We start from the raw sequence: 24316 nt of genomic DNA on the forward strand, positions 1-24316 counted from the left end.
TAGCAGCCTGCATTGCTGCGAAAGGTGGATATACACTGTACTAGTGCCGACATTGTGCATGCTCTGTTGCCTGTGTCTATGTGCCTGTGGTTCTGTCAGTGTGATCATGTGATGTATCTGACCCCAGGAATGTGTCAATAAAGTTTCCCCTTCCTGGGACAATGAATTCACGGTGTTCTTATTTCAATTTCCAGGAGTGTAGATCACGGAATACCCAGACTTTATTCATCCAGTACTTGAGGATGAGAGAACTTAGCAACTTCCTAGAGAGAATACACACAATTTCAAGCCATTATGAAAGTTTTTCTCGGTGATCTGCCCTGCAGAATAATGAAAGAAATTTTTTATTGCTTGCTATATTTTCACTGCTCTCCAACACATCTTCAGCACCGTACATGATGTTTTACTTTATTATTTGCTTACTAGTAACTCTATTTACAACACGTTTTGCAGACAGTATTCACATATGCCACTGAATGTGCCAGAAAGACTATATCATTGAGTGACACATAGCTCTCGGGAAATGACGTCAGAAACATTTGTTTAAAATTATAAGTAGTAATTCTTAAATGTCAAGCCATTTTAATTTACTACTTCTTTGCTATTAAAAAGCACTCCGTCGTCAGGCCACAAGTGGCCCATCGATACCATCCGACCGCCGTGTCATCCTCAGATAAGGATGTGGATAGGAGGGGCGTGTGGTCAGCACACCGCTCTCGAGTCGTTACGATAGTTTTCTTTGACCGGAGCCGCTACTAATTGGTCGAGTAGCTCCTTGGTTGGCATCACGCGGCTGAGTGCACCCCGAAAAATGGCAACAGCGCATGGCGGCCCACATGGTCACCCATCCAAGTGCCGGCCACGCCCGAAAGCGCTTAACTTCGGTGATCTCACGGGAACCGGTGTATCCACTGCGGCAACGCGATTACTTATTTGCTATTCACCCTAATCGCAATAGATTTTGCCCACAGTATCTACATACACTGTCCAGTCACACTAATGTAACCACACGGCAGAAGCCTGAATAACCACCTTTTGCAGTGCAAATTGCTGCGAGATGTTCAGGAAGAAAATCAATGAAGTTCTGGAAGGTACCGACAGGGAAGCGAGACCATGTCGACTACAGTGTCGTTGGCAGCTGCGCTAGGTTTGTAGTTTGAGGTCCATGGTATGAACAGCTCGATCGAGGCGACTGGGTTTTTATCTGGGTAGTATAATGGCCAGGGGAGTATGGTAAACACATCATGGTGCTCTTCGAACCATGCACGTTCACTGATATCTTGAGAAGCCATGGATGAAGGGTATCAGAGGGATGCTATATTCCTTGACTTCCGGAAAGCGTTTGATTCGTTGCCCCACTGCAGACTCCTAACTAAGGTACGAGCATATGGGATTGGTTCCCAAATATGTGAGTGGCTCGAAGACTTCTTAAGTAATAGAACCCAGTACGTTGTCCTCGATGGTGAGTGTTCATCGGAGGTGACGGTATCATCTGGAGTGCCCCAGGGAAGTGTGGTAGGTCCGCTGTTGTTTTCTATCTACATAAACGATCTTTTGGATAGGGTGGATAGTAATGTGCGGCTGTTTGCTGATGATGCTGTGATGTACGGGAAGGTGTCGTCGTTGAGTGACTGTAAGAGGATACAATATGACATGGACAGGATTTGTGATTGGTGTAAAGAATGGCAGCTAACTCTAAATATAGATAAATGTAAATTAATGCAGATGAATAGGAAAAAGAATTACGTAATGTTTGACTACTCCATTAGTAGTGTAGCGCTTGAACAGTCACGTCGATTAAATATTTGGACGTAACAATGCAGAGCGATATGAAGTGGGACAAACCTGTAATGGCAGTTGTGGGGAAGGCGGATAGTCTTCTTCGGTTCATTGGTAGAATTTTGGGAAGATGTGGTTCATCTGTAAAGGAGACCGCTTATAAAACACTAATACGACCTATTCTTGAGTACTGCTCGAGCGTTTGGGATCCCTATCAGGTCGTATTGAGGGAGGACATAGGAGCAATTCAGAGGCGGGCTGCTAGATTTGTTACTGGTAGGTTTGATCATCACGCGAGTGTTACGGTAATGCTTCAGGAGCTCGGGTGGGAGTCTCTGGAAGAAAGGAGGCGTTCTTTTGGTGAATCGCTACGAGGAAATTTAGAGAACCAGCATTTGAGGCTGACTGCAGTACAATTTTACTGCCGCCAACTTATATTTCGCGGAAAGACCACAAAGATAAGATAAGAGAGATTAGGGCTTGTACAGAGGCATATAGGCAGTCATTTTTCCCTCGTTCTGTTTGGGAGTGGAACAGGGAGAGAAGATGCTAGTTGTGGTACGAGGTACCCTCCGCCACTCACCGTATGGTGGATTGTGAAGTATGTATGCAGATGTAGATGTAGAGCTTTGTTCTGCTGGTAGATGTCGTCGTGTCGAGGAAAAGCAAACTGCGCGTACGGTTGGACATGATCTTGAATGACAGATGCATATTTATGTTGATCCAAAGCGCCTTCCACAATGATGAGATCACCCAGGGAATGACACAAAAACACTCTCCAGAACGCTTTCTTCTTAGGGCTGGACTTCCTTTCGTGAGTTTTGTGTGCCCATAGATGGATGGAGTGACATCTTAATAGGTAGACTAAATTTACATCTACATCTGTGTGCATACTTTGCAAGTTTTTGTATGGGGCGTGGTAGAGGGTACACCGTACTACTACTTGTCACTTTCGTTCCTACTACGCTCTCAAATAGAGTGAGGGAAGAAAAGACTGTCTACATGGTGGTCCATTGATAGTGACCGGGCCAAATATCTCACGAAATAAACATAAAACGAAAAAACTACAAAGAAGGAAACTCGTCTAGCTTGAAGGGGAAACCAGATGGCGCTATGGTTGCCCCGCTAGATGGCGCTGCCATAGGTCAAACGGATATCAACTGCGTTTTTTAAATAGGAACCCCCATTTTTATTACATATTCGTGTAGTACATAAAGAAATATGAATCTTTTAGTTGGACCACTTTTTTCGCTTTGTGATAGATGGCGCCGTAATAGTCACAAACGTATAAGTACGTGGTATCACGTAACATTCCGCTAGTGCTCATGGTATTCGCTTCGTGATACATTACCCGTGTTAAAATGGACCGTTTACCAATTGCGGAAAAGGTCGATATCGTGTTGATGTATGGCTATTGTGATCAAAATGCCCAACGGGGGTGTGCTATGTATACTGCTCGGTATCCTGGACGACATCATCCAAGTGTCCGGACCGTTCACCGGCTAGTTACGTTATTTAAGGAAACAGGAAGTGTTCAGCCACATGTGAAACGTCAACCACGACCTGCACCAAATGATGGTGCTCAAGTAGGTGTTTTAGCTGCTGTCGCGACTAATCTGCACATCAGTAGCAGACAAATTGTGCGAGAATCGGGAATCTCAAAAACGTCGCTGTTGAGAATGCTACATCAACATCGATTGCACCCGTACCATATTTCTATGCACCAGAAAATGCATGGCAACGACTTTGAACGTCGCGTACAGTTGTGCCACTGGGCACAACAGAAATTACGGGACGATGACAGATTTTTGCACACGTTCTATTTAGCGGCGAAGCTTCATTAACCAACAGCGGTAACGTAAACCGGCATAATATGCACTATGGGGCAACGGAAAATCCACGATGGCTGCGACAAGTGGAACATCAGCCACCTTGGCGGGTTAATGTATGGTGCGGCATTATGGGAGGAGGGATAATTGGCCCCATTTTATCGATGGCAATCTAAATGGTGCAATGTATGCTGATTTCCTACGTAATGTTCTACCGATGTTGCTACAAGATGTTTCACTGCATGACAGAATGGCGATGTACTTCCAACATGATGGATGTTCGTCATATAGCTCGCGTGCGGTTGAAGCGGTATTGAATAGCATATTTCATAACAGGTGGATTGGTCGTCGAAGCACCATACCATGGCCCGCAAGCACACTGGATCTGACGTCCCCGGATTTCTTTCTGTGGGGAAAGTTGAAGGATATTTGCTATCGTGATCCACCGACAACGCCTGACAACACGTGTTAGCGCATCGTTAATGCATGTGCGAACATTAAGGAAGGTGAAATATTCGCTGTTGAGAGGAATGTCGTTACACGTATTGCCAAATGCATTGAGGTTGACGGGCATCATTTTGAGCATTTATTGCATTAATGTGGTATTTACAGGTAATCACGCTGTCACAGCATGCGTTCTCAGAAATGATAACTTTACAAAGGTGCATGTATAGCATTGGAACAACAGAAATAAAATGTTCACACGTACCTACGTCCCGTATTTTAATTTAAAAAACCTACCTGTTACCAACAGTTCGTCTAAAATTATGGCTATTACAGCGCCATCTGTCACAAAGCGAAAAAGTGGTCCAACTAAAACATTCATATTTCTTTACGTGCTACACGAATATGTAATAAAAATGGGGGTTCCTATTTAAAAAACGCAGTTGATATCCGTTTGACCTATGGCAGCGCCATCTAGCGGGGCAACCATAGCGCCATCTGGTTTCCCCCTTCAAGCTAGACAAGTTTCGTTCTTTGTAGTTTTTTCGTTTGACGCTTATTTCGTGAGATATTTGGCCCGGTCACGATCAGTGGACCACCCTGTATACGACTCCGAATGGACGCTAATTTCTCGTGCCTTATCTTCATGTCCTTACACGAAATGTATATTCGCAGTAGTAGAATAATTAGCCGGGAATAGCACAGCACTGACAGGCGGGCGGAGGTTCGCAACCTGGTGTCGGCGGGTGCAGCCATTCCTATGCGACCAGGCGGCGGCGGCGGCGGAGATGACGGCGGAGGTTTCATGGGGGCAGAGAAGAGAGCGAAACATTGTAATGTCCCCAAAGACTGACAGGTCTCAGCATAATTAGCTCAGGAGCAATATACCAGAATTCTAAGTGACTCACTTCCATCTGCATGTCAAGGCAACCGACACACAGAATGTAATTAGCGTTGGATATCTTCAACTTTGTAATGGCAGTTACTACCCACTCTGGTATCAGAGGAAACTTCCAGACACAACATAGAAGTATCTACAGGGTGTTACAAAAAGGTACAGCCAAACTTTCAGGAAACATTCCTCACACACAAAGAAAGAAAAGATGTTATGTGGACATGTGTCCGGAAACGCTTAATTTCCATGTTAGAGCTCATTTTAGTTTCGTCAGTACGTACTGTACTTCCTCGATTCACCGCCAGTTGGCCCAATTGAAGGAAGGTAATGTTGACTTCGGTGCTTGTGTTGACATGCGACTCATTGCTCTACAGTACTAGCATCAAGCACATCAGTACGTAGCATCAACAGGTTAGTGTTCATCACGAACGTGGTTTTGCAGTCAGTGCAATGTTTACAAATGCGGAGTTGGCAGATGCCCATTTGATGTATGGATTAGCACGGGGCAATAGCCGTGGCGCGGTACGTTTGTATCGAGACAGATTTCCAGAACGAAGGTGTCCCGACAGGAAGACGTTCGAAGCAATTGATCGGCGTCCTAAGGAGCACGGAACATTCCAGCCTATGACTCGCGACTGGGGAAGACCTAGAACGACAAGGACACCTGCAATGGACGAGGCAAGTCTTCGTGCAGTTGACAATAACCCTAATGTCAGCGTCAGAGAATTGCTGCTGTACAAGGTAACGCTGACCACGTCACTGTATGGAGAGTGCTACGGGAGAACCAGTTGTTTCCGTACCATGTACAGCGTGTGCAGGCACTATCAGCAGCTGATTGGCCTCCACGGGTACACTTCTGCGAATGGTTCATCCAACAATGTGTCAATCCCCATTTCAGTGTAAATGTTCTCTTTACGGATGAGGCTTCATTCCAACGTGATCAAATTGTAAATTTTCACAATCAACATGTGAGGGCTGACGAGAATCCGCACGCAATAGTGCAATCACGTCATCAACACACATTTTCTGTGAACGTTTGGGCAGGCATTGTTAGTGATGTCTTGATTGGGCCCCATATTCTTCCACCTACGCTCAATGGAGCACGTTATCATGATTTCATACGGGATACTCTACCTGTGCTGCTAGAACATGTGCCTTTACAAGTACGACAAAACATGTGGTTCATGCACGATGGAGCTCCTGCACATTTCAGTCGAAGTGTTCGTACGCTTCTCAACAACAGATTCGGTGACCGATGGACTGGTAGAGGCGGACCAATTCCATGGCCTCCACGCTCTCCTGACCTCAACCCTTTTGACTTTCATTTATGGGGGCATTTGAAAGATCTTGTCTACGCAACCCCGGTACCAAATGTAGAGACTCTTCGTGTTCGTATTGTGGGCTGTGATACAATACGCCATTCTCCAGGGCTGCATCAGCGCATCAGGGATTCCATGCGACGGAGGGTGGATGCATGTATCCTCGCTAACGGAGGACATTTTGAACATTTCCTGTAATAAAGTGTTTGAAGTCACGCTGGTACGTTCTGTTGCTGTGTGTTTCTATTCCATGATTAATGTGATTTGAAGAGAAGTAATAAAATGAGCTCTAACATGGAAAGTAAGCGTTTCCGGACACATGTCCACAGAACATATTTTCTTTCTTTGTGTGTGAGGAATGTTTCCTGAAAGTTTGGCCGTACCGTTTTGTAACACCCTGTATAACGGTTACCTGACGAGTGTAATCAGACTGCAGGAAAAAAATACTCACCATGCAAAGGGACTCCCATGATCAATTTAATTAATCAGTCAATCGATTTGATATCAATGATGCGGCACGGGGCACGTTCAAGCGAGGGCGAGAATGCCTCAGATATGATTCGTTAAGTGGAGTGGTAATTAGGCGCTTTTTTTTCCGTTGTGGTGAGATCTTTTATAGAAATTTCAGTCTCTCACCTACAAAACGAGAGATGGCTATCGTAATAAAATCACCTACACTACTGAATTCACAAAGTGATACATTAGTATTAGCCTAATATTTACAGTTCCTCTTTATTATTTGGGTACCTTAAGGGGGGTAGGACGTCAAACGGGCCGACTTGGAGCAGGAGAGGCACCACAGGACATTTTAATTTCCACTGTTTATATTTTTACAAATAAATTCCTAAAACTTTGTCAGCATGACCAGGAAGGATTCAGAATTCACACGCATAGCAATGGAAGTTCGAAAACATAACGAAATAATTTCCTTTACATGTGAAATTTCATCATTTTTTTTTCACTTACTAATGGCACCATTTGTTGCTATATGTACACTTTTCTTCATAAGTAAGAGAGATTCTTCGATGAATTTTGCACAGCATACAAACCATACTTAAAGGTGTATGAAACTCTAGAATTTTCCACGTATATTAAAAACTGTGGTAAAAATTGAGGTAATTAAGTATAAAATTTGTGTTTTTTCTAAACATGAAGTTTAAAATATAACAGCTCATTAGTTTTTTCATAAATTAAATTAATTCTAGAGTTTCATACACCTGTAAGTATGGTATGTATGCTGTGCAAAAGTCATCGAAGAATCTCTCTTACTTAGGAAGAAAAGTGTACCTATAGCAACAAATGCAGCCAGTAGTAAGTGAAAAAATTATGAATTTTCACATGTAAAAAAAATGTGTTTTGTTACGTTTTTGAGCTTCCACTGCTATGAGTATGAATCCGGAATCGTTCCTGGTCATGCTGTTAAAGTTTTATGAATTTATTTGTAAAAGTATAGACAATGGAAATTAAAATGTCCTGTGATGTCTCTCCTGCTCCAAGTTGGCCCGTTTGACGTCCTACCCCCATTAAGAGACTTTGTAATTGATGAGGCACTTGAGTACCTTTAGAAAGTTCGAAAGGGCGGGAGGCATCCTGTGACAAAGGTAGAGCACGTGCTTAGCACTCCATCATGAACCAAAAATGATGTTAATATTCTAGTACAGTGATGCAGGTTTTAAGTTGATAACTGCTTTTTTTTTTACTGGATGAGCGAATACTTAGAGGAAATATAGCCTATGCCATACTATTTTACAGGATTTTCACACTAAAAACCAACAAATAATCATACTTTAGCGATGTGAAAGTGCGTATATGCATCGATTTCTTCTGTCTTCGAAAGTAACGTGCATAAAAGGGTGGAACCTACATTTCGCGTGAGAAATAAAATTGTGGTAAGTTCTATGGGACCAAACCGCTTATGTCATCGGTCTCTTACACACTACTTAAACTTACGCACTACTTAAATTAACTTACACTAAGGACAACACACACACACACCCATGCCCAAGGGAAGACAAGAACCTCCGACTGGGGGAGCCGCGCGAACCGTGGCAAGGTGCCCTAGATCGCACGGCTACTCCGCGCGGCTTCGCGTGAGAAATTCTAGGTGTACGGACAACAACATCAAATCAGATAAGGTGGATTTTTTTTTAAACTGGGGAGTCTATGTCAGGGGTGAAACTGCAATTAGAACTCTATGACCAACTCACGCCTGCTTGTCTCGCAATGTATTTGGAGTCAGCGACGCCGGTCTGTGGGCAACGGCAGTCTCGGTCATGAGAGCTCGGCCGACCAGGAGTCACGGCTTAGCATGTCACGACTGGGCAGGGACAAAGAAAGCAGCCGGCGGTTGGCTCCTAAGTTACATAATGCACTCAGTAGATGCTACTGAAGGTAACTGGCTAGTTTCTTCGTTTTGAGATGCTTTGTTCAAGTAAGACAATGAGCACTGTACTCATAAAAATATCGTATACGATGTGTTTCCCACGTTGCTGTTCGTTAGGATGTGACCTGCAACTCCTAAGTAGGTATAAGTGTTTTTCATTCAACAACGCTGTTGCTACATGACTCTTTTCTGTATGGAGCATGAATTTAAAGCAGGGCTAGGACAGTAGACCCCCAACGTAATGTTATTATCCATTGTATTGTATTATATGGAACTGTGGACCTAGAAACAACGGAGAGGCTTCGTCCCCGCCGTAGCCCTCACAACAGGCTATAGAAGTCCACTCACCTCACCACCGCCCCACACGGAACCCAGGGTTATTGTGCGGTTTGTCCCCCTGGACCCCCTCCCCCCTCGCCACCCGTGGAGAAAGTGTTTCCGCAGCAATCGCCGACATAGTGTAACTAAGGCGGAGTAAGGGGAACCAGCCCGCATTCGCTGAGGCAGATGGAAAACCGCCTTAAAAACCATCCACAGACTGGTCGGCACACTGGACCTCGACACTAATCCGCCGGCGGATTCGTGTCGGGGACCGGCACGCCTTCCCGCCCGGAAAGCAGTGCACTAGACTGCACGGACAACTGGGAGAGCTTTATTACCCATACTTGTGTCCCTCTCAGCAACTATTGACTTGTAGATCGGCAGGTGGCTACTCCCCTGCTCTTCAGTGATAGTTTGTTGTCTTATTATTATTTTTACCAGCACCCATCCTTCCCACACAGGGCTATTGGCTGGAGTGATTGGCTGGAGCAACTCTCTAATGCTAGACTAATAGCGAAAATATCGTCTCTACATCCAGCGGCTATTGACAACATTGACTAGGACTCTTCTCTAGCACTTGATCAAAGACAACTACACCTCCACAATAACCATGCTTCACAGCCAGTGGAAAAGATTTGAACTTTCCCACAGATTTTTTTCAATTTCTCACAAATAGAAGAAGAGGAGTTATACCGCAGCAGCATTCTGGGTCGGCCATCTTGTATTATGGCGTCATAGTAGGGCTGCGTCAATATTCCAGAGATGATCAAATAAGAGACTACTTTACATCCTTCCCCACCAGCGATATAAAAATTCAATATTCATAAATAATGAATATAATATTATTGTTACTATTACGTATTCTGCAATGCAATGTAATTAGCGCTGGAATTTAACATGAAAAGTCGAATTTACCACGAATATTTAAGTTTCCCGCCAATTTTGAATTTTCTGCGTATTTTGAATTTCTCGCCAATTTTACAGGTGTGGGAGGGAGCGGTAATTAATTGATAATTTCATTAATTAATTAATTTGATATCAAAATTGCGCCAGCACCTCTTCTTTTACGCTCCAGACTTCAAAGGCAAAGGTCCCAGGTTTAAGCCCTAGTCTGGCACACGGTTTGATCTCCTAGATGGAGAGGACGAGGGGACCCCCAAATCAAAAAAAAATGGTTCAAATGGCTCTGAGCACTATGGGACTTAACATCTATGGTCATCAGTCCCCTAGAACTTAGAACTACTTAAACCTAACTAACCTAAGGACAGCACACAACACCCAGCCATCACGAGGCAGAGAAAATCCCTGACCCCGCCGGGAATCGAACCCGGGAACCCGGGCGTGGGAAGCGAGAACGCTACCGCACGACCACGAGATGCGGGCGGACCCCCAAATTGGCTGGGTATTTCCCAGAGAAGGAGATGGCAATTAATTGAGCAATTTAATTAATTCATTTGACATCAAAACTGTGATGTCACGTCCACACCGGAGGACAGGGGTGGGGGGAGCATACACCACCTTGAAAAAAAAAAACAAAGGAATGATGAAGTTTGGATTGTGAGGCGCTCAACTCTGCAGTTATCAGCGCCCATACAAATTCCCAACCTTTTCTCAGTCTAATCTCGCACGTCCATGAATGATGATGAAATGATGAGGACAACACAAACACCCAGTTATCTCGAGGCAGGTGAAAAATCCCTGACCCCACCAGGAATCGAACCCACGACCCCGTCGTCGGGAAGCGAGAACGCGACCACGAGATCACCAGCTGCGGACGTCGGATAAAACTGTACCCGTATCGGCTTTGCTGTACTACTTCATGTCCTATGGTGCACTACATTTGCTTCTGCTCTGGCTCTCGATAGCGCCATTTTGCCTTGCACTGTATACGAGTGCTGTAACCACAGCAACAGGTGAACAGCTTAAAAACTTAGCTGCTCCGGAAATACTTCCACCATTGGCCCGAAAGTCAGTGATGATGCCCTTTTGTACGTCAGACAGATGGCTCCATTTCCACTATACGACAACGACTGCACTGTTACCTGCAACCTCCCCACCCTCCCCCTCCACCGACATACTTTATATATCCTCTCTTGCCGGTGCTGCCACCAACCATTTGCGAGCGGTTCTTGCACGTTGACGTCGAACGTATGTTGTGGTCACATTAATGTGGTTGGACCATGTATATCATTGTATGCCACACAGTGTAGGACAAGAAGTTTTAAAGCGTAGATTATGTATAGTTCACGATATAATTGAGGCTTGAAATATGACGCTGATGATCCAAAACGTGACCACTGCCCATCACGAAACTGAAAGCCGCCTTTTTGCGTTGCGGGCAAATGACGAGGTGAGAAAAGTATGTAAACGGAACAAAGACGAATGGGCAGTCATTCTAGAGACTATATGGATCTCACGTGTGGAAATAACGATTTTGGCAAAGAGCTGATTGTTACAGCCCGGAGCCTGGCAACGAGCATCTCCGTAACAGAGAAGCTGGTATGGCGTTCACACACTACTGTCGTAATAATCTACAGAGATTATTTGAAGGACGTTGTAACTACGAGTAGGCGATAAGCTGATCGACGTCTACTCCTCAACATACAACGTAGACGATGGATGCCTTCCCGCTCTGTAAAGCGTTTTAGGCTGCGACCTGGGGCAGAGCTAACGACAGAGTAAAATGCTGATGCAGCCACAAGTGTTTTGAGAAACGCTGCTCATTGTGCGTTCTCGAACATGGTGCACTGTATTAGGCGACATACACTATGTGATCAAAAGTATCCGGACACCCCCAAAAACATACATTTTTCATATTAGGTGCTGCCACCTACTACCAGGTACTCCATATCAGTAACCTCAGTAGTCATTGGACATCGTGAGAGAGCAAAATGGGGCGCTCTGCGGAACTCACCGACTTCGAACATGTCAGGTGATTCGGTGTCATCTGTGTCATGCGTCTGTACGCGAGATTTCCACATTCCTAAACATTCCTAGGTCCACTGTTTCCGATGTGATAGTGAAGCGGAAACGTGAAGGGACACGTACAGCGCAAAAGCGTACAGGCCGACATCGTCTATTGACTGACAGAGACTGCTGACAGTTGAAGACGGTCGTAATGTGCAATGGGCAGACATCTATGCAGACCATCAGGCAGGAATTCCAAACTGCATCAGGATCCACTACAAGTTCTATGACAGGCGGGAGGTGAGAAAACTTGGATTTCATGGTCGAGCGGCTGCTCATAAGCCACACATCACGCTGGTAAATGCCAAACGACGCCTCGCTTGGTGTAAGGATTCGGTTGAACAGTGGAAAAATGTTGTGTGGAGTGACGAATCACGGTACACAATATGGCGATCCGATGGCAGGGTATTATGTGGCGAATGTCTGGTGAACGTCATCTGCCAGCGTGTGTAGTGCAATCCCTAAAATTCGGAGGCGGTGGTGTAATGGTGTGGTAGTGTTTTTCATGGAGGGGGCTTGCACTCCTTGTTGTTTTGCGTGGAACTATCACAGCACAGGTCTACATTGATGTTTTAAGCACCTTCTTGCTTCCCACAGTTGAAGAGCAATTCGGGGATGCCGATTGCATCTTTCAACGTGATCGGGCACGTGTCCATATCGCACGGCCTGTGGCGGAGTGGTTGCACGACAGTAACACCCCTGTAATGGCCGGGCCTGCACCGAGTCCTGACCTGAGTCCTTTAGAACACCTTTCGGATGTTTTGTAACGCCGACTTCGTCCAGGTCTCACGGACCGAAATCGATACCACTCCTCAGTACAGCTGCCTGTCCTTTTTTTTTTTTTTTTTTTTTTTTTTTTTTTTTTTTTTTTTTTTTTTTTTTTTTTTTTTTTTTTGTGATATGTTACAATACAGCATCACCGGTCTATTGCGGTCTAATTGTGTTGGTGAGGCAGTAAATTTCCACAGGGCAGTGACTGCGTCACTGCAATTCACTTTGGAGGTGTGGCGGTGGGACTTGTAGTCCCGTACCACCCTCTGACGGTGATAGTACTACATGAGTCAGGCAGAAAAATTTAGCCTAACATGGGCAGGTATGATTGGAAAGTATTGGACGTAGAATGGGGGCTAGTCCCGCCAAAGGATGCGTCCGTGGTGGGCGTGCCAGACCTATCGTTAGCCATGGTCGGAATCCGTTTCCTCTAGGATGGTTAGAGGAACCGGATGTCGATGCCAGCGGCGTGGAAGTGTGGTCCCAACGTGGCGTAACCCATGGACAGTGTCCCGCAAGGCATCCACTTTCTCATAGAGCCGCCGCGCGTTGTTGCGTATGGTCGTCTTTAGGGGGACGATATCCGCTTCCTCGTGGAGAGTGACAATTCTCGTGAGTGGCGGGGCGTGCAGGCTCCGCCTGAGCACCTTGTTCTGCAGGCGCTGCAATGTCCGCATCCTGGTGACACTAATCGTGGCCCATGCAGCAGATCCAACCACTCAGTACAGCTGCCATTCCCCAAGAAAGCTTGCAGCACCTGATTGAAGATATGCCTGCGAGAATGGAAGCTGTCATCAAGGCTAAGGGTGGGCCAACACCATATTGAATTCCAGCATTACCGATGGAGGGCGCCACGAACTTGTAAATCATTTTCCGCCAGGTGTCCGAATACTTCTGATCATATTGTGTACATGATGGGCTTATTTCAATAGTGGTACAAATTCATTATCTCCACTTTTCTGCCTATAAAGCTTCTGACATTAATGATCCAAACAAACAGAAAGAAAGGTTCATCTCTAGCAAGAAGCCATATGCTGGAATATTTCTGGTATCTCAACTGCAGATTTTTCTTCGCGGAGCATCAGTGCCATCTGTGGTATTCACAGACCATATCCCTTCTTTTATAATGTCCAGGGAACCAAAGTGTCCTCAGCGTAATTATTGTGTTTGAATAGAAGTGTCATTTCTGTTGGTCTCATTGCGCATTTCCTTCGATTGCCTGCTGTACTATACTGTAGCAGCTCTTTTTCTGTACGCTCCAAGCTTCATTGAGCTATGTTACTTGGCAGTGACACATCTTCCGAAAGTTACTTTCGTCCTTAAGTTTTGCGCACCAGTGTATAATAATGTTCTCAAGTTTGTTTAGCATATATGGAATATTCCTTCCGTCTTTCAGCTTTCCCCTCTTTGCTTAGTACTGGCTTGTCACCTCAATATTCACACAGCTGTTTCTCTCTTCTCCATAGGTCTCTTTAATTTGCCCATATGAGGCATCTGTTTTTCCCCCAGCTACGTCTCCTTCTACAGTCTCGTATTTCTCCTCTAACCATTCGTGCTTAGCCATGTTGCTCGATCTGGCCGTCTCAAATTTTAGACGTCTATGTTCTTTCTCGCTTGCATCGTTTGCTGCATTTTTCTATTTTTTTTCTTTTGCCATTTAGTGTCTGTATCATCTGTATTATCCAGAGATGTGCACTAGGTCTTGTATTTTTATCTATTCAGTCCTCTGTTGCCATCCCTATTTCATCTCTCAAAGTTACTCATTCGTCTTCCCTTATTTTCCTTTACACTGTTTCAGACGATCATTGCTTAATGCCTCCTCTGAAAGATTCAGAAACCTCTGGTTCCTTCGGTTTATCCGGTTCTCATCTCCTCAATGTCCTACCTATCTGCGATCTCTTCAGTTGCCATGTGCAAAATTTTTCCAAGCGGCTTTCTCTTTCATTCCTTACCACTAGTCCACGTTCTCCCACTATCTTTCCCTCTCTCCCTTTCCATTCTACCAATTCGACACCCATCACAATTAAATTTTCATCTCACCGAACTACCTGAATAATTTCTTTTCATTTCATCGGCCGGCCGCGGTGGTCTCGCGGTTCTAGGCGTGCAGTCCGGAACCGTGCGACTGCTACGGTCGCAGGTTCGAATCCTGCCTCGGGCATGGATGTGTGTGATGTCCTTAGGTTAGTTAGGTTTAAGTAGTTTTAAGTTCTAGGGGACTGATGACCACAGCAGTTGAGTCCCATAGTGGTCAGAGCCATTTGAACCATTTTTCATTTGATCATACATTATTTCAATATCATAGTCATCTACGGAGTTAGTAGGCATACAAGCTTATCCTACTGCACTCGACGTTGGCTTTGTATCTGCCTTGATTACGGTAACGCGCCGACTATGCTGTTCATAGTAGCTTACCAGCATTCATATTTTCTTCTTCATTATTAGTCCAACTCCTACTTTATCCCTATTTGATTATGTATTGAAAACCCTGTATTCCCCTGACCAGAAGTCCTTCCTGCAACCTCAATTCACTAACTTCCACGATACGTAACTTCAAACTATCTTTTTCCCTTTTTAAATTTCCTAACTTACCTACCCAATTAAGGGGTCTGACATTACGTGCTGAGGCGCGTAGAACGCCAGTTTTATTTCTTCTGATGACGACCCCTTCCTTGGTAGTCCCCGCCCTGGGTTCCGAAAACGAGACAATTTTACCTAAGAGGATGCCATCACAGTTAAGCCATACGGTACAGCTGCATGCCCTCTAAAAAAAGTAGCGGCTGTAGTTTCCCCTCTGCTTTCAGCCATTTGCAATATCGACACAGCAAGGCCAGTTTGGTTGATGTTACAAAGCCAGATCTGCCAGTCATCCAGACTTGTCTCCGCAACTACTGAAACGGCTTCTATTCATCTTCAGGAACCACAAGTCAGTCTAACCTTTGAACAGTTCCTCCTTCTCTCTCTAAAGACTGCGTTATTTCAATAGAAAAATTTCTTCGTAATTCACGATGTGAAGAGACTATGAAAACTAAGAAATTCTGCACAAGTTGAATACCGCGACGAGAAAAAGAAAGCTCCAATGATGATGAATTATAAAGTTGCTCTATTTTTACACAGAATACAGCAAAGTATTGAATTATCTTAACTCAGCACGTTTTTACGAAATAATTTACCGTCAAAAGTAAACCGTGAGGCAGGATACGTCAATCTATTGAAGCGATTGCCGACGTCACTCTTCGGTGACAGATGATACATCAGTTTAACAAAATTCTTACGTAAAAACGTACGCGAGAGTGAGGAAACGATCATCAGATAAGTCGCAGGATGGTTCTGTTATTAAGAATAAATAACGAAGTAACATGTAAAGAGTCCGGTCATTATACCGCCGAAAAAGTCCGCCCTCAATCTTCTCGATTTAGCCACTGTAACAGTAGAGAAATACATAAAAAAATGTGTTCATTTCACAGAAAACGAGGAAGACAAAGCGTTTTTACGTAAATCAGATTTTTATCAAGATTACAATATAATTCGTTTCGACTCAGTCCAGTTACACATGTTCGCAGTTCAATATCAGACACGGGTGCAGATATACCGCAATAAATATTGAAGACAGCTATTTTCATATGTCAAAAAATTGATAGTACGAAATCTTGACACATCTAATAGCGTGCTTCATTAATTACTGTCTCTGAGCGCTATATAATGCAGTTACTACTCTGACAAGTCACGTTGTTTCTTAAAAACAAAACAAAAAACAAAAATAAAAATAAAATAAAAATACGATACATCGAATTGAATACATAATGACATATGCACACTCTAATGTTTGCTTTACATATTTTCCATACCAACATATGTAATGTTTTACCTCTCCGCAGGTACCACTCCAGCGTGCTTGTGCCTGTGGTAGGCTATCTGTATCATCGAGGGAAGCAAGCCACTCCATCTCGGCGAAGTCCATAGTTGATGAAGGAGTTCACAAGTAGCATAACTGAAACAAGAAAAATTCAATAAGAGACTGCTGGAAACGGTAATATTATTGAAATTACAAATATTCAATAAGCGGTTGTTGCAGTCTGGGAGAGACCTGTTCCTGTCGGCTCGAGAAAGAGAATAATTCGGTCGATTTTCTTACCGTTAAACGGGCCGCTTCTTGTACTGGCGGTGTCGACTGACGGATGCGAATGGGAATGTCTAGACGCAAAGCCTTAGTGCTTTTGATTACGAAACAATGTCCTGAACCAAGGGCGTAACACACTTAAATCCATAAGACCGTGACGGTAGTGGGGTTTAATAGGTCACCCGTTTCAAATGTATAAGGAGTAAGCTCGATTCATAAGAACCGCAAATGTATATACTACTGACCATTAAAATAGCTACACCATGAAGATGACGTGCTACGGACGCGAAATTTAACCGACAGGAAGAAGATGCTGTGATATGCAAATGATTAGCTTTTCAGAGCATTCACACAAGGTTGGCGCCGGTGGCAACACCTACAACGTGCTGGCATGAGGAAAGTTTCCAACCGATTTCTCATACACAAACAGCAGTTGACCGGCGTTCCCTGGTGGAACGTTGTTGTGATGCCTCGTGTAAGGAGGAGAAATGTGTACCATCACGTTTCCGACTTTGATAAAAATCGGATTGTAGCTTATCGCGATTGCGGTTTATCGTATCGCGACATTACTGCTCGCGTTGGACGAGATCCAATCACTGTTAGCAGAATATGGAATCGGTGGGTTCAGGAGGGTAATACGGAACTCCGTGCTGGATCCCAACGGCCTCGTATCACTAGCAGTCGAGATGACAGGCATCTTATCCGCATGGCTGTAACGGATCGTGCAGCCACGTCTCGATCCCCGAGTCAACAGATGGGGACGTTTGCAAGACAACAACGATCTGCACGAACAGTTCGACGACGTTTGCAGCAGCATGGACTATCAGCTCAGAGACCATGGCTACGGTTACCCCTGACGCTGCATCACAGATAGAAGCGCCTGCGATGGTGTACTCAACGGCGAACCTGGGGGCACGAATGGCAAAACGTCATTTTTTCGGATGAATCCAGGTTCTGTTTACAGCTTCATGATGGTCGCATCCGTGTTTGGCGACATCGCGGTGAACGCACATTGGAAGCGTGTAGTCGTCATTGACATACTGGCGTATCACTCGGCGTGATGTTATGGGGCGCCATTGGTTAGACGTCTCGGTCACCTCTTGTTCGCATTGACGGTACTTTGAACAGTGGACGTTACATTTCAGATGTGCCACGGACCCGTGGCTCTACCCTTCATTCGATCCCTGCGAAACCTTACATTTCAGCAGGATAATGCACGACCGCATGTTGCATGTCCGGTACGGGCCTTTCTGGATATAGAAAATGTTCGACTGCTGCCCTGGCCAGCACATTCTCCAGATCTCTCACCAACTGAAAACGTCCGGTCAATGATGGCCGAGCAACTGGCTCGTCACAATACGCCAGTCACTACTCTTGCTGAACTGTGGTATCGTGTTGAAGCTGCATGGGCAGCTGTACCTGTACACGCCATCCAAGCTCTGTTTGACTCAACGCCCACGCGTATCAAGGCCGTTATTACGGCCAGAGGTGGTTGTTCTGGGTACTGATTTCTCAGGATTTATGCACCCAAAGTGTCTGAAAATGTAATCACATTTTAGTTCTAGTATAATACATGTGTCCAATGAATACCCGTTTATCATCTGCATTTCTTCTTGGTATAGCAATTTTAATGGCAAACAGTGAATGATGGAAAAGGGCGCATTACTGTGGTCGACCTATAGTGTTGAGGCAGAATATTATTAGCACTGGCCATCGTGAGACTCGATGCGGCCTGATGGCGCTGTGGGCACGTGAAGCTGTAAGGAAAGAAAATGGGTGGACCAAAGACGAATAGGGAGTCATTATATCGGTAGAATACCCCCTCGATAACGAATTGTACTGATATAAGAGATTCTGACAAAGGGCAGATTGTTACGGTCTGGTGCCACTGAACATGCATCGCCGAAACAGAAAAGCTTCTCGCTAGCGAGCATCTATGGAATGTGGTAGCAGGACGGCGAAATGACGAGTAGGCGACAAGGCGTTGGACGTCCAGGAATCATCACGGATCGTGGGGGTCGGAGACTTGCACGATCTGTAAATCAGGATTGGTGGCGGTCCGCGGTAGATCTGACGACAAAGTTCAATGCTGGTGCAGGTAGAAGTGCTTCGGAGCGCACCGTTCGGCGAACCGCAGCGCACGACCCCTGTGTGTTCCCATGTCGACCCAACGGCATCGTCAATTGCGATAGCAGTGAGCTAATCATCGACAAAGCAGAGTTACTAAACACAGCCTTCCGAAATGCCTTCACAAAAGAAGACGAAGTAAATATTCCAGAATTCGAATCAAGAACAGCTGTCAACATGAATAACATAGAATTAAATATCCTCAGAGTAGTGAAGCAACTTAAATCACATAATAAAAGCAAGTCTTCTGGTCCAGACAGTACACCAATTAGGTTCCTTTCGGAGTATGCTGATGCATTAGTTCCATACTTAACAATCACATACAAGCGTTCGTTCGGCGAAAGATCTGTGCCCAAAGACTGGAAAGTTGCACAGGTCACGCCAGTATTCAAGAAAGGTAGTAGGAGTAATCCACTAAATTACAGGCTCATATCGTTACCGTCGATATGCAGCAGGATTTTAGAACATATATTGTTTTCGAACATTATGAATTACCTCGAAGAAAGCGGTCTACTGACACATAGCCAACATGGGTTTAGAAAACATCGTTCCTGTGAAACACAACAAGCTCTTTATTCGCACGAAGTGTTGAGTGCTATTGAAAAGAATTTCAGATCGATCCCGTATTTCTGGATTTCCGGAAGGCTTTTGACACTGTACCACACAAGTGGCTCGTAGAGAAATTTCGTGCTTATGGAATATCGTCTCAGTTATGTGACTGGATTTGTGATTTCCTGTCTGAGAGGTAACAGTTCGTAGTAATTGACGGAAAGTCATCGAGTAAAACAGAACTGATTTCTGGCGTTCCCCAAGGTAGTGTTATAGGCCCTTTGCTGTTCCTTATCTATAGAAACGATTTTGGAGACAATCTGAGCAGCCGTCTTTGGTTGTTTGCAGATGACGCTGTCGTTTATCGGCTAATAAAGTCATCGGAACATCAAAACAAACTACAAAACGATTTAGAAAAGATACCTCAATAATACGAAAAGTAGCAGTTGACCCTAAATAACGAAAAGTGTGAGGTCATCTACATGAATGCTAAAAGGAACTCGTTAAACTTCGGTTACACGATAAATCAGTCTAACCTAAAAGCTGTAAATTCAACTAAATGCCTGGCCCCAGCGGAGGTTCGAGTCCTCCCTCGGGCATGGGTGTGTATGTTTGTCCTTAGGATAATTTAGCTTAAGTAGTGTGTAAGCTTAGGGACAGATGACCTTAGCAGTTAAGTCCCATAAGATTTCGCACACATTTGAACATTTTTTTTCAACTAAATACCTAGGTATTACAATTACGAACAACTTAAATTGGAAGGAACACACAGAAAGTGTCGTGGGAAAGGCTTCCCAAAGACTGCGTTTTATTGGCAGGACACTTAGAAAATGTAACAGACCTACTAAGGAGACTGTCTACACTACGCTTGTCCATCCCCTTTTAGAATACTGCTGCGCAGTGTGGGATCCTTACCAGATAGGACTGACGCAGTAAATCGAAAAAGTTCAAAGAAAGGCATCACGTTTTGTATCATCGCGAAATATAGGAGAGAGCGTCACAGAAATGATACAGGATTTGGGCTGGACATCACTAAAAGAAAGGCGTTTCTCGTTGCGACGGAATCTTCTCACGAAATTCCTATCACCAACTTTCTCCTCCGAATGCGAAAATATTTTGTTGAAACCGACCTACATAGGGAGAAATGATCACCACGAAAAAATAAGGGAAATCACAAATATGAAACTTCCTGGCAGATTAAAACTGTGTGCCCGACCGAGACTCGAACTCGGGACCTTTGCCTTTCGCGGGCAAGTGCTCTACCATCTGAGCTACCGAAGCACGACTCACGGCCGGTACTCACAGCTTTACTTCTGCCAGTAACTCGTCTCCTACCTTCCAAACTTTACAGAAGCTCTCCTGCGAAACTTGCAGAACTAGCACTCCTGAAAGAAAGTATATTGCGGAGACATGGCTTAGCCACAGCCCGGGGGATGTTTCCAGAATGAAATTTCCACTCTGCAGCGGAGTGTGCGCTGATATCAAACTTCCTGGCAGATTAAAACTGTGTGCCCGACCGAGACTCGAACTCGAGACCTTTGCCTTTCGCGGGCAAGTGCTCTACCATCTGAGCTACCGAAGCGCGACTCACGGCCGGTACTTACAGCTTTACTTCTGCCAGTATCTCGTCTCCTACCTTCCAAACTTTACAGAAGCTCTCCTGCGAAACGTGCAGTACTAGCACTCCTGAAAGAAAGGATATTGCGGAGACATGGCTTAGCCACAGCCTGGGGGATGTTTCCAGAATGAATGTAAAGTTTGGAAGGTAGGAGACGAGATACTGGTAGAAGTAAAGCTGTGAGTAGCGGACGTGAGTCGTGCTTCGGTAGCTCCGATGGTAGAGCACTTGCCCGCGAAAGGCAAAGGTCCCGAGTTCGAGTCTCGGTCGGGCACACAGTTTTAATCTGCCAGGAAGTTTGATATCAGCGCACACTCCGCTGCAGAGTGGAAATTTCATTCTGGAAACATCCCCCAGGCTGTGGCTAAGCCATGTCTCCGCAATATCCTTTCTTTCAGGAGTGCTAATTCTGCACGTTTCGCAGGAGAGCTTCTGTAAAGTTTGGAAGGTAGGAGACGAGATACTGGCAGAAGTAAAGCTGTGAGTACCGGACGTGAGTCGTGCTTCGGTAGCTCCCATGGTAGAGCACTTGCCCGCGAAAGGCAAAGGTCCCAAGTTCAAGTCTCGGTCGGGCACACAGTTTTAATCTGCCAGGAAGTTTCATATCAGCGCACACTCCGCTGTAGAGTGGAAATTTCATTCTGGAAGGGAAATCACAGTTCGTACGGGAAGATATAGGTGTTCATTCTTTGATTATTAGAGAATTGTGAAGGTGGTTCGATGAACCCTCTGCAAGGTGCTTGAATGTGATTTGCAGAGTATCCATGTAGATGTAGATTTAGATGTAGACAAGGGACATTGTAGCGACGGAAACGCGTCACCAGGTCGAATGAATCACACACCATGTCCATGGTCTGGGTAGACTGTCATCCAGGTAATGGCTGCCCGAAACGTGCACCCCGCCACGGACACGGGCCGACAGGACCAGTATTATGCTACTAGAGGACATTCATCTGGATTTCCATAAGACCTATGCAGTTATCCAAGTCCGTAGCTCGTGGTCGTGCGGTAGCGTTCTCGCTTCCCGCGCCCGGGTTCCCGGGTTCGATTCCCGGCGGGGTCAGGGATTTTCTCTGCCTCGTGACGACTGGGTGTTGTGTGATGTCCATAGGTTAGTTAGGTTTAAGTAGTTCTAAGTTCTAGGGGACTGATGACTATAGATGTTAAGTCCCATAGTGCTCAGAGCCATTTGAACCATTTAGTTATCCAAGGTACTAAAATAGCTGTAATGTGAAGAATATTGCGGACCACTTCCATCCCTTCATGCTTCATATCTTACTTGACAGCAATAGCATCTTCCAGGAGCATAACTGTCTGTTTCACGTGGCCAGCAGCGTGCTGCAGTGTTCGGAGGATCATGAGAGTGAACATACGTTAGTATCTTGGTTACCAAATTCGCCTGATCTGATCGCCATGGAATACACCTGGGACGCTAACAGATGCCTGCTCTGTGTCCACAAACCACGATCCGTAATTTACAAGAATTGCGTGACTTACACTCATGCTCATAAATTAAGGATAATCGCAGAATGTGGCACCACACAATGTGGCACTACACAAAACTGGCGCTAATGGCATAGGCACGTAGGGAACACAAACAACACAGATCTGTAAGTCCACAATATTGGTGATAAGTTGAGAAAACAGTCCCGACACACATGTGCTACAAAACGCCACTGTTTCCTGCACATGTACCCCGACATCAGTATGGGATATGATCACCATGCACACGTACACAGGCCACACAACGGATTGGCACACTCTGGATCAGGTGGTCTAGCAGCTGCTGGGGTATAGCCTCCAATTCTTGCATTAGTGCCTCTCGGAACTCCTGAAGTGTCCTATGGATTTGAAGACGTGCAGCGTTGCGTCGACCGGGAGCATCCCAGCTGTGCTCGATGGGGTTTAGGTCTGGATAACAGGCAGGCCACTCCATTCGCCTGATATCTTCTCTTTCAAGGTACTCCCCCACGATGGCAGCTAGGTGGGGCCGTTCGTTGTCATCCATCAGGAGGGAGGTGGGACCCACTGCACCCCTGAAAATGCGGACATACTTGTGCAAAATGATGTCCTGATACACCTGACCTGTTACAGTTCCTCTGTCAAACACATGCAGGGGTGTACGTGCACCAATCATAACCCACCCCACACTATCAAACCACGACCTCCATACAGGTCTCTTTCAACGACATGAAGGGGTTTGTATCTGGTTCCTGGTTCACGTCAGATGAAAACTCGGTGAGAATTACTTTTCATACCTGTACTCGTCCGTGAACATTACCTGGGACCACTGTTCCAATGACCATGTACTGTGTTCTTGACACCGGGCTTTTCAGGCTCTCCTGTGACCAAGGGTCAGTGGAATGCACCTTACAGGTCTCCGGACGAACAAACCATGTCTGTAAAGTCGTCTGTAGACTGAGTGTCTGGAGACAACTGTTCCAGTAGCTGCAGTAAGGTCCCGAGCAAGGCTAACTGCAGTACTCCGTAGCCGTCTGCGGACACTGGTGGTGAGATATCGGTCTTCTTGTGGTGTTGAACACTGTGGACGTCCCGTACTGTAGCGCCTGGACACATTTCCTGTCTGTTGGAATCGTTGCCATAATCTTGAGACCACACTTCATGGCACACAGAGGGCCCCTGCGACGACCTGCTGTTTTTGACCAGCCTCCAGTCGCTTAATATTCTGCCCCTCATAACGTCATCAATATGTGTTCTTTCAGCAATTTTCAACACACAATCACCATTAGCATGTCTGAAAACGTCTGCACACTTACTCGCTGCACCGTACTCTGACATGCACCAACAAACCTCTACGTATGTGGACTGCTGCCAGCGCCACCGTGCGACAACCGCAGGTCAAAGGCATCATGTGGTCATATCCTGAGGTGATTTAAACACGCAAACAGCCCACCAGAGCGTTGTTTTACCATGTATCAGCATTATTCACAATTTATGAGCATGAGTGTATGTCTAGACTAGGATTGTTGACATTTTTAAAAATATCGGGAATCCGATATATCGGTATTTAAAAAATATCAGTAGCGGGCCTCGATATGTCGAAAAAAGTATCTATACATCGATATATGGTCGGAAAAGATATCAACATACTGCCCTATAAAAAATCGGCAGAACATTGTAAATACACTGCCGGTTTTAAAGCCGTATATGTAAGTACTGATTCATTATTATTG

Source organism: Schistocerca americana, chromosome 1 (assembly GCF_021461395.2).
Source record: "Schistocerca americana isolate TAMUIC-IGC-003095 chromosome 1, iqSchAmer2.1, whole genome shotgun sequence".
Classification (NCBI taxonomy): domain Eukaryota; kingdom Metazoa; phylum Arthropoda; class Insecta; order Orthoptera; family Acrididae; genus Schistocerca; species Schistocerca americana.